Below are 6,602 nucleotides of genomic sequence, written 5' to 3'. Positions count from 1 at the left end.
TTTAAGTGGTTTCTCTTCAATATCTGCTTCTGACACAGTTCCGCTAAATTTCTTTTTTTTAACATTTAGTGCAAATTTCTATCAACATTAGAAACAGAGATGGATTAACTTCTCAGAATATCCTACAGCATGTGACGGGTATTGCCTGAGATCTGAATCATGGTCTCTTACAGCCTGACCAAGTGCCCTCCTCTTGCTTTGCAAAAGATGAAATGCCACAAAGTAATGGGTGTGGTTTTCAGTTCACTATTTCTTTGTTCTAAGGGTACAAAACATCAGTCAAGTACCTTACAGAAGTCCAAAGTATTTGATATTCAAAAATCTGAGTTAACTTAGGTAGGTCTATTGAATGCTAACCTAATTCATATAATACATAGGCATCTGTGCATGGTGCTTCCCCATCTACATGTTCCTCTGTAACTGGTAACTGCATTTGCTGTCTGAAAGGGTCATCTTGGTTGATTTCCCAGAAGCTGAATTGTTCCTGTGATACATCTTTTGTCTGGCTTCTCCTCCCAGTCACTTATTTACTTATTTGCCAGTTTCTCCTCTTTTGATGTGTGGGAATGTTTGGTACCATGACAAATGAACTACACTTAGTTTAATGGGTTACGCTGAGTTTAATGGGTTTTCCAATATTTTTAGCTTTTATCAGGAAGGAAAAACGTGGGTGAGGAAGCCTGTACATTCCACAGATAAGTGAGATACAATTTGTATGGAAAGGTAGTATCTTCTGTTACATCACCTAGAGCTTCAGAGAAAAAAGACGTGTTTTTAAACTTTAAGCTTCCGCCTTCTTATTCTGATCTCAAACATCACAACTAAAGCACTGCTACTGTGTTTTGTAAACTGTTGCAGTGAGTAGCATTTTAAGAGGGTCTCCCATTTCTCCTGTGCACCTCAAAAAACTGAATGTCTACTCTTACTTTATGTTATTTAAGATCAGTTAAATCAGATCAAATTGATCAAAGCAATTATCACTGAAACAGTTGTAGGTTGGCCAAATCATTCTGTGAGACCTGTCAGTAAAAATGCTCTCTCCATTAATACAAGCCCAAATTATTTATATCTCCATTATACTGGCCCTAATTGTTATCCTGAGGAAGTTATGTCTGCCTTGAAGCTAAGGAAATGTGACATAATGTGACATGAATGATTCAGTATTAACACATTTTGCTGTTTCTGTGCCCATGGGGAGGAAATCACCACACTAGCACTAGTATATTCACCAACAGCAAAGTAGAAAATCCTGAAGGTATGAAGAGGACCTCACGTGGCCTCCTATTTGGTCTCTTATATGAAGAAAAACAAGCCTTTTTTTTCTAAAACACATTTATTTAACTAATCAGTACATGATGGAGCCAACTTAAAGTTCTGCTGATTTGCCTTCTTCATGCTTCACTCATACTACAGCTATTAATATTTCTACAATTCTGTATCTACTTGACTATATGTTTATAGTGCTCAAATACAGCTAAACAAAGGGTTCATTTATTTACAATTTATATGATGTATATAGTCTGTTGTAGAAGTAATTCTTGCCATGTTAAATGCTAGAGTAAAACAATGAGTTCTTTTTATTTGAATTTCTTGCACTTCACCCAGCAGAGTTGCCTGTAGCCCCCAGGACTTGTTTTATGTTAAGGTGTTAGTTATTAACATTTTGTGTGTTTCAAATAGCCAGAAAAAGAACTGCAAGAAGACACCAACAGTTATTTAAATCCTATTGTGTAGCAAATGGCAGAGGTGGGGCACACAAAGGCATGCCAGAGGATAAAATAACACTCTGTTGAGTGAGACACTGGAGACCCAATTAAATCCCACTGCAACCTTTCTACTTCTTCTCTTTTATAAAGCTGTCATAATTGTAGTTGGTCCTACATTTTAAACTAAAACTGCATCTGTGTGATTCACATCCCTGACACAGAAACCAGAGTTTTATTGTGTGTAACACCATTGATCTGACTTAACATAACACTTGGTAATTGCTAGGAAGCTCCAATATACATCTGGCCAATGTAGTTCTCAAAGGAGTCATAACTCAGTGCAGTGAAAATTGCATTTCTTTGAGGAAAGTTACTTCCATGTGAAATTTTAACTGTTTGGCCTTATCAGTTAATAAGTGGTGACATAAAAGAGTTGCATGTGTTACTTTTCCATGTCCCGTGTAAGCTCCAAACTGTGGAATTGACTTTCATTTCTCTGCAGTACACTTAGTAAGATTGCATGTTGGTAGAGTTCAGACCTGGATCAGACACAAAACATGAGAGCTCAGCTAGCAGAGTAATTAAAGAAGGTTCAGGAATTGGTGTGCATTTTCAAGTGAATACAGATTAACTTCAGAACAAGGGTAATTTTGCTTTTATTGCAGCATAACCTGTACCAGGTTGCAAAACACTGCAAGTGAAGGTGCCTTGGAGCTGCCCAAAGCATAGCAATGGAAAGAAAGTGTGGCTTATTACGCCAAAATTGTGTTTGCCTTTCCCTTCTTCAAAGGATACATTTCCTATAGAATAGAATTGAATGAAAAGTGGTTATAGCCTTTGATAATGTGTTCTTGGAAGGAAATTTCATTAAAGAAATTTCTTAAAATATTTTTTTGTAGTATACAGAAGTTTCCATTGGCTGCTTCACAGTAGGAAATGAATATATCATTTTTTCTGGTCTTTTCCTAAATTAAATTCCATTGTACTTATTTAATAAGCTTAGCTCAGATATACTGTCATATTTTCTGATGGAAAACATGGTTCTTCTGATATTTCTACCTACCTCTTATTTTGAAGTATTCTAGCTGCAAATGACTAATCTTCTATTTCCAAATCATCTTACTAGATGAGAAGAGTAGATAAGCAGACAGCAGGTTTGTTTGGTTTTGATTGGGGGATAGGGGGAAAAAGCCTCAACTATTTTTCTCCCACTCCTTTTTCCCTGACCATCTGGGCTTCATGGAGAACAAGAATGCCTTCGGTATTTACAAGTTTAAACAATCTCTGCTGATGGGGGGGTAAGAAAAGAGTTTTTTGTATATTTGTTTGAGGGAGATTAAGCAAGAGTCCTGCTTGAAGGACTTTTTAAAATATCCATAACTAGATAACTGGTTCAGCTGTAAAGTTGAGCTATAAATTAAGTTGGTAAGGCTTAATTTTTTGTCTGGAATGTTGTTTAGTTAGTGCAGTCTTTTTTTTCTTTTGTATTTAGAGATAAGCATATTTTGGAATTTGCTTCCAATGTAGTTACTTACATTGATATTTTCTGCTGTGAAAATAGCTTCTGCTTAAGCTTAAAAGCCCTTTTGTGGAGAGAATGGAAATCAAGATATTTGACTTGTTAATACAAGTAATAGTTGGTAGAATTGCTAGGCACCTCTGCATGGTTTTGAAAGTAAACTGTTGAATACAAGATACACGTAGCAGTAGAGAAGGATCACATTGTGGAAGCATATTCACCCGGGGATGGTGGTGTTAATTTAACACCTCTCTGCAGAGTCATGTTGATGCCAGTGTACTTAAAACAGCTATTGAGAGCTAAGCAGCTGCTAAGTTATTTTGCTGTAGTATGAGGTAAAGTCAGATTTGCAAAGGAAATGGCAAGTGGCAAAGCTATGCTGTCCTACATAAACTGGTAAAGTGCATGTTGCCAGCAGCAGAACCCACAGTTCTCTGTCTCAGGTATGACCTCTCCCTCTCATGGGAGACACAGGCTTAAATTCCTGCAAGTAGAAGGTGGAAGTCAGCCTTGTTCCCTTTTCTATCACGGATGGGGTAGGAGGTGGAATCAAATAATCAACACTTACTCCCTGTTTTGAAAGAAGAGGAGCAGCGGACATTTGTGAACAGCCCACCTTGTCAGTCCTCTGATCCTCAAGCCCTGAGAATAAGGACTGCATGATGTTTGTGGAGCTGTGAAAGATTTAGAAAGAAAACAGGGAGCTGTTTATCAAAGGCCTGTGTGCAGCTGGCACCTTTAATGTTAAAAATGGGCATCTGTGGGCAAAACTGTTTCTAGACCTGGGCAGCAGCTGAGGTTTTCACTACCTCCAGGTGTGTGTGAAGTGTGTTCACTCAAGCTTAGATGTCATAGATATCTGTAACTTTGCATGCATTGCAACATTCTTGGGATTCAAATTATCCCTTCTTGCTTGAAGCAGACTGTGAAAATCAATCCACAGCAGTCTTCTTCATCAGTCTAAGAACATACAAAATCACAAGCCACAGAAACTGATTCCTCCCCCAGCTCTCTTAACAGGGTGCTAACTTCAAAGGTTACTCTTGACCGTTGAAATACCAACTGTATTAAACAAACGGTCAGAATGCAAGCAACCAGTTTGAATCGATGGAATTCAATTATAAGCAGCTGGCTTTACTTCTAACTGAGGATCTAATAGTAAAAAAAAAAAAAAAAAAGCAACAGACCAAAACAAAATTCCAAACTAAATCCATCTGTCTGCTTCTCCTCAATGAAAGTTCAATAGTAAGTGTGCCACTTTGAAGCCCAGATGAAAGTTTCACTGTTCAGAGCATGTGCAGCCTGTACAAACACACATTTACAAAGGCAGATGTCTTCCTACAGGAGGTAAAAATAAATCTCTCGATGGGTTTCCTCTTCCTCTGTGTGTGTTTTAATTCTTCTGAATCACAAAATGTGATGCAAAGTCACAGCAGCATGCACAGATGGATGGTTAATACGCAGCTCTGGTTGTTCTGAGGAGGTTGCTGTTTGACTTGTGTCTTTTCAGCTGAGTCATGAAGCATAACTATGCAGTTGTACATTTCTTTGTCTCAGTGCTCCAGGCAAGGAGGCTGCTGAGAGCAGCTATCTCTGGCCGCGAGGAAACACAAAAGCAGGGATTTAGAGTACGGAGCGGGGCAGTGCTGAGTTGGTGCATGCTTCTCTAACAATGGGGAGCCATGGCAGGCCCCTGCCCCAGCACGGCTTCTCCTGCCAGCCAGCCCAGGGGCAGCGCACGGATAAGAAGGCATAGAGGATGATACAGATAAACCTCGAAAAGAATTCAGAGTAATGGGATCAAAATATTTTCTCCCAGAATCCCTGAAAAATCTCAATATCAGCAAGCCAGTTAGCATAGTCAATAAATTTTTTGACTCTGCATAGTGCCTTAACTCCATGTGATTTTAATCTGAGAACTAACTACTTCTAAAGAAGGTACCAAGACTTCCCAAATGGGCTTCAGTCATGCCCCAAAGAATCCTCTGAGGCCCCTCCATTCCCACACACAGTTTGTTTGAAGTCACTATCTCCAGCTGTAATTGTGTCCTGGAGCTTTTGCTTTAAATGAAAATGGCTTCACATTGAACCCTAACCCTTATTACCATCCTCAAAAGGGAAGAGGCCCAATGGTAGTTATGCCCTTGTATGAGTTTGAGTAGAGCTACCTGACTCCTTCAGAGATAAAAATTACCTTAAATAGGTAATAGTTGAAAATGTATTGGCTAGTAATATATTAATGATATAATAATGAAATATAAATAACTAGTCTTTACACCCAGTGTTTTCCACGAGTGACTTCAAACACTTCTTGGTTATAGTGCCTTTGTTCATGAGATGGGATAGTGTAACAGAGAACTACTTGGAAGAGATGGGGGGGAGGCAGATGTGGAGTGGGAGCCAGTGTGAGCACCTTGCTGCTCTTCAAAGCCTCTATACCTTGTGAATGCAGCCCCCAAGTCTTTGAAAAGTCAGCAATTTGCTTATGACTGTTTGCTTAGCACATTTTTGTGCTTTCAGCCCTGGATAGCTGAGATGCAAAGGTGAAGAGATTTCTCAAATTTCTCTAAATATACAGTTGGTTCCATAGTGGTATGTTCACAAATCTAGAAATAAGCAACACAGGAGAGGAACCAAAAGCTAAACCTGGCCAATTTTTATGAAGGCACAAACTAGGAGTCTGAAAAATAGAAGGCTCTGGCACAGTAATAAGCAGCATCACTGGAAAGGTATTCCAGCCACAGGTAGCACTTCCTACAGCAAAAGCCTCTGGTCAGTGCAGTCTCCATTGTCTGCATAAGTTCAGCCTCATGTTTTATTTATCATCTAAGTTAAAAACGACAGATTTTTATGGATATCAGTATGATGCAAGTCTAGCCCATTTCAGTTAAATGACACACTGGCAACTTTAATTCTACTCAAATCAGTGTAATTCTGCTTTGTATTTCAGAAAAAGAAAATAGTATCCAAACTTCTTTTTTTTATAGAATGTGAATCAATCGTGTCATTCTTCTTTATAACTGCTTACATAGTTAACACCCACACATTGCAGCTATTCACATTTAAAACAACATTTAGAAATGTATAAAATAGGAGAAAAGGCATGTATAAGTACACTGGATTAAACTGTCTTGCTTAATAAGGAGGAAGAAATTGAAAGACAGAAGTTTATGTATTGTGTGCTGCAAGTGGTGTTACTCATAGCAATTTCCAGTGCTGGTGAGTTGCCTATAGAGTTTTGTTAAGTTTATCACTTCTAGAGCCAAATAGTGAAATTATTTTGATATTTTGTGTTTATTTCTGATGACCAAGCCTTTTGTAATTTTATTCCACCAAGCTATGGAGGTGAAAACCTTAAAATCACTGCACTTGTGGTT

Source organism: Anomalospiza imberbis, chromosome 3 (genome assembly GCF_031753505.1).
Source record: "Anomalospiza imberbis isolate Cuckoo-Finch-1a 21T00152 chromosome 3, ASM3175350v1, whole genome shotgun sequence".
NCBI lineage: Eukaryota > Metazoa > Chordata > Aves > Passeriformes > Viduidae > Anomalospiza > Anomalospiza imberbis.
The sequence above is the reverse complement of the archived record's forward strand: the minus strand, read 5'-3'. Positions refer to the sequence as shown.